We start from the raw sequence: 5465 nt of genomic DNA, 5'->3' as shown, positions 1-5465 counted from the left end.
TTTTATTGTGGCCAGCCTAAGGCACACCTGTGCAATAATCATGCTGTCTAATCAGCATCTTGATATGCCACACCTGTGAGGTGGATGGATTATCTCGGCAAAGGAGAAGTGCTCACTAACACAGATTTAGACAGATTTGTGAACAATATTTGAGAGAAATAGGCCTTTTGTGTACATAGAAAAAGTCTAGATCTTTGAGTTCAGCTCATGAAAAATGGGGGCAAAAACAAAAGTGTTGCATTTATAATTTTGTTCAGTGTACTTTTGCTTCAGCCTGAGGTTTATTCATTACACTTTTTGGTGTGAAAGGGCTTTTATATTTGCTATAAATAGAACTTCTTATATTAAAAACAATCAAGCCCTGCTTATATTTAAAAAGTAACGCGAAAGTAACGCAAAAGTAATATAACGCATTACTTTCCATAAAAAGTAACTAAGTAACGTAATTAGTTACTTTTTTTAGGGAGTAACGCAATATTGTAATGCATTACTTTTAAAAGTAACTTTCCCCAACACTGTCTTTATGACACACCTTTCTCAGCTCAGCAGAGCATTCATTAACCTGAACTATGTCGAATGATGGAAACTCTCAAAAGGTGCAGTGCAGGGGTGCTGTAGTTTTCCAGTATCCAAAAAATTTTATGAAATACATACTACAGAATGACACACGTGGACTATATTCACAAACTACTAAAGATAAAAAGTTTAAGGATTTTAAGACAGAAACAGAGATCTCTCAGTCACAAAAATATATTTTGTTGTTCTCTGTGATGCTGAAGAGACTTTTCTATTATCAAATAAATAAATAAATATACTACAAGAACCATTGGCCAAGACATTTCTTTTACTAATATATTATTTTCTATTGAGGAGGCAATAGCAATAGAAGTTGCCAATGACAAGCATTTTTCATATTATTTACAAACATTTTGAAATCCAGTATTTAGTTGCTGCAACTAAGCAACTAAAAGACAATCTTGGCTGACCCATTGCTAACCTATGCAAGGATTCCCAAAAACTGATCTCAATTTATTAGTTACATGTCCTCTCACACAATGGAATATCAGGCACCTCACTAAAAACTGAATATCTGCAGCATATGTGGGTAAATATAAAAGTACAGATGCTGACATCGCAGTCAGCCGATTTAATATTGTATCGTATTGCTTGTAAGCACTGAAAAATGGAGAGACATGCTCTGACCAAACAGATCCGGTGTGAATGGCTGGTGACAAAGTGCACAACACTGAGAGGCAGTCAGAGGACTTGCTGCGCAAGGTTAATTTATGATTGTTTATTCAGCTCTTTTATCAGACATGGGATTGCCTTAGATAAGAACACCTGATCAAAACCTTAAATATCTGTTTTAATCATTGGTTGTGAAATCTATAAGTCAGATAGAGCACTGCTAGGTTAAAGTAAATATTTAGTTAATTTATATAAATTATTTTTAGTTATTTATAAAGTTTTTAATTTTATTTGACGGCAAGTTCATTAAAACATAAAACATTAGGAAGTGAGCAATATAATCAGACTCAGTGTGCTTGGCAGAAAACAAACTATTATCAGTACACTATAAACTCAATTTCAGTTCAAAAGATGACAGTTTTTACATTTGCAAAGTGATGTTAAAGAAAAACAGCTTGTCTCCTCTGTCGGACATTAGTCTCACCTTCCAAACGCATGGTACAACCATCACTCCCATTATGATTGGAGAGGTTCACACTGCAAGTACTGTTGCAGCTGATTTGTGAGGAGGTGCATCATTTCTACTGTCAATGAAATATAAGCCTGTGGTGGGTTACATAAATCTACAGTGAAGTGTTAGCCTTGTGGTAGAAATTAAATATTGTGATTTGTTCTGTCACTATGGGCCAACACATTAATCCTCAAATTGGTCTGGAGGGAACTGTAATTTGATATAATGTAACTACTTTGGATTTACACAACTCTAATAAACTACAAAAGCAGATCATAAGAAAGGGAAATATAAACATCAATAGAAGACAGATGTATAAACACCCATCTCTAAAATAACCTGCTGTTAAGTGAATGCAAAAATCCTTTGTCATGTTTTTTTGTGTGCATCTTTAAAGGCTGCTGGAAAGTACCTTCCTCTGGCAGGGGGATGGTAACAAAACAGAGAAGGTTTAGCAAGTTTATGGCACGTCTGGTTCACAGAAAATCCTGAAAGTGTGTGTGTGTGTGTTCTGTATACGACTACATTCTGCTGCTGTGTGGACTTAAAAGTCACCACAGACAAATCTAAATCAAAAACAGATTTAAAGGGATAGTTGAGAGAGAGATTCATTGTACAGTGTAGGGAGCTACATGGATTATAAATTTATAAGATTATAAGATTATAAATTTGTGAGATCACGATGAACTAAGATAAGTGACATCATTTTAATTGAAAAAACCTCTGCCAACCAGCTGATTTTTCTTGGTGTTTTAAATCCAGATACTCAACGCAATTATTTGCTTTAACTTTCATGCTTATCTTGAATCATTAATGTACAGTTGCATGCTGGTCTGTTATTATTGTGACATTTACCCACCCCTAAACATGACGTTGAACAAAGCAAACCATTCTTGGTCACTTTACATGTCAGTCAGAAAGCTTCTTGCTGCCAGATTAGTTAGTCTTTGGGCAGCTGAAGTGGCTATAGAGCCCAGACATGGCATTGCTGCTTTAGACAAGAACACCTTATTAAAACCTTAAATATCCATTTAATGAGTCACAGTTATTCTCATTGTTGGGTTGTGAAGGTCTGTGAAGCAATTACGGCACTGAGAAAACAAAACAAAAGAAAAAAAAACAAAGACTGCCTGCGTTTATACAGATTCTATGTCAATTCAGATGGTGTCAGGTTGTGGCATGCTGGGCTACAAAATATGCCTCCAGTTCTTATAAAGAATAATTTAAATTTGATATCATAGCCATATGTATTATAAAACTATATGCAAACAAAATATACAAACAAAGTGCTGCAGAGTTTATGGCGATTATGTAAAAGTAGGTGGGTGAACTCTCTTTTGTGGAAAGACGTGTTGGGTCATAATGTTACTCATTTTGCTTCATGTGACTCATTAACACTGACACTCACAAAAGGTAGAGGTTGACTTGGGCCATGTTAGAGGTGAGTGTATTCTTAAAAAGATTTAGTCATGTAGATTAAGCACAATGTGTATAATGCTTGCAACTGAACACGGCATCAAGTAATCCAAATGGCTTTATTATTTATATTCATTCAAATTATATGACATATTTATTATAGAAGAGTTATACATTATTTCTAAGCTTTTATATTAAGTATTTGCAAGTAGAAAGAACCCACATGAACATAAGGGGTGTTTTTTCCCCAGTGAAATGTATGACTAACACTTCCTTTTTGTAACATCTACGATCAAAATTAGGTCAGTCTCAGAAAAGCATACTCACTGGCATTGAGAAAATGACTTGTTGTGTGTTGTTAAAAAGTAAACTATTATCAGTGAATATGAGGCTATAGCAATTCTGAATGAACCAAATCTCTGAATGAACAAACAAATACATGTGTGGATGGTGAATTGCTACAGATTTTTATGATTTTAGCTAGGCTATATTCATAGTTGAATTAAAACATTGTAAACATTCACTTCTCCTTTACCGTAGGCTAATGATATTTATTGATGTTTTATTTCCAGGAACAACTTTCACTGGAGAGTTGGACTTTGAACCCTGACAGCAGCTGACTTCACCTCAGTAAGGCTATGCAACTCTGTTGTGTAACACAGAACTGCAAATCTGTACTCACACACACACAAAAAAATAATAAAACTTCTATATATATATTTTCTGACCTGTGGATTACTATGCTGTTTGGATGAAGAAAATTTGTGGACTGTACTTGCCTAAAAATGGACACCAGCTTGGTAAGTGCATTTTATTGAACATTTGACCTGTCGAACATTAGTGTATTATGTGTTGATAGAGGATGACCTCAAAGGCCACTTAAGTGTAAGAAAGTGTTTGCACTTTTAGTGTTTGCAAGGTGTCAAAAGCCTTATGGTGCTTCAAGAAAGAAATTGAGCGTAATGTATATGCATATAAATCAATGCAATAAATCAATAAATCCAAATGGGTTTCATCATTGACTGTATTTTTCATTATTATATTAATTCAAATTATATGACATACTTGCAATAGATGCATTATACGTTTTTCATTTCTAAGCTTTTATATTTAGTATTGGCAAGTGGAAAGTACTCATGTGAACATATATGGAGTATTTTTTTACCAGCCGAATGTCACAGTATGACTAACACTTTGTTTTGTAACATTTGTATCCTTGGACGAAACTAGAGTAACATACTTGCTGGCATTAAGATAATGGCCGACTGGCTGTGAAGTCCTCACAAATTGTAAATTGTAAGATAAAACATGTCGTATAATCAAGACAATGGAAACAGATAACGTCTTGGCAGAAAATACTTTTTTCTATGGATTTTTTTTTTTCTCACAGTGCATGGGTTGCTAAAGAGAGTCATGATTTTTAATAGTATTTTCCTTGTTCATCAAGTCATCTTACAATGTTGACGTGTTTTCTTGCTTTTCTAGATGATATGCAGAGTTTATTAATGTTATGTGCGGTGAGACATTATCACTTCTGTAAAGATGGTATAGGTTTACCATCTATACTACACTCTTAAGAAAAATGGTTCTAAACAGTACCAGAAAAAGGTTATTCGGCTTGTAACAATAGCAGAACCCTTTTTAGTGCTAAATAGAACCTTTTTTATAGGGTTCCATATAGAACCATGCTTTGAAAATGCTGTATAGGACCTTAATGGTGTTATAAATAACCTTTTTAATGATAGTTTTTCATTAATATTAGTATGTTAAAGGGGTCATCGGATGCAAAATTCACTTTTCAAGTTGTTTGAACATAAATGTATGTTGGAAGTGTGTGTACACATCCATCCTATAATTATAAAAATCCATCCAGTGTTTTTGTTTAAATCCCTATTTTAAAATCCCCTTTCTCAAACCAGGCTGTTCTGAGATTCCTGTCAGAATGACGTAGTTCTGTACAGGCCCCTCCCACGATAGTTGATTGACAGTAGTGTTTCAGCACAGACTGGACTGGTGTCTTACCTTAGACCCGCCCTGAGTGAGCTGTCATCAGTCCGCCATTGTGTTGACTCTGGTGCAGGGGAAGACAAGATGTCTCCGATTAAGCGATTGAGGTGCTTTATTGTTGGATGTAATAATGAATATAGCAATCGTCATTTACTCCCGACATCTGAGCTGCTGAAGACGCAGAGGATTAACGTTACTTTCGCTTTGAAGTGAATGCGCCACTCCCGATCAGCCTAAATGCATCTATGTTCGCTCGAATCATTCGTGATCCAGCCTCATCTACAGAAGAAGTGAGTATAAGGGTTTTTTATGAATCTTTGCAAATCACCTTTCCTAATAATGC

The 5465-nt window shown here is 35.0% G+C and overlaps 1 long non-coding RNA gene across 2 annotated transcripts in view; it reads left to right on the top strand.

Moving 5' to 3' along the window:
- The window catches only part of LOC107683666 (uncharacterized), a 24058-nt gene that overhangs the window by 5059 nt on the left and 13534 nt on the right, over positions 1 to 5465 (top strand). For both annotated transcript variants that reach the window (XR_001633749.1, XR_001633748.1), the window contains exon 2: positions 3688 to 3915. This is a non-coding gene — a long non-coding RNA (uncharacterized LOC107683666). The remainder of the gene's footprint in view (positions 1 to 3687; positions 3916 to 5465) is intronic.

Source organism: Sinocyclocheilus anshuiensis, unplaced genomic scaffold (assembly GCF_001515605.1).
Source record: "Sinocyclocheilus anshuiensis isolate Anshui unplaced genomic scaffold, SAMN03320099.WGS_v1.1 scaffold3094, whole genome shotgun sequence".
Taxonomy (NCBI): domain Eukaryota; kingdom Metazoa; phylum Chordata; class Actinopteri; order Cypriniformes; family Cyprinidae; genus Sinocyclocheilus; species Sinocyclocheilus anshuiensis.
This window is presented reverse-complemented; position numbering and strand designations above follow the sequence as displayed.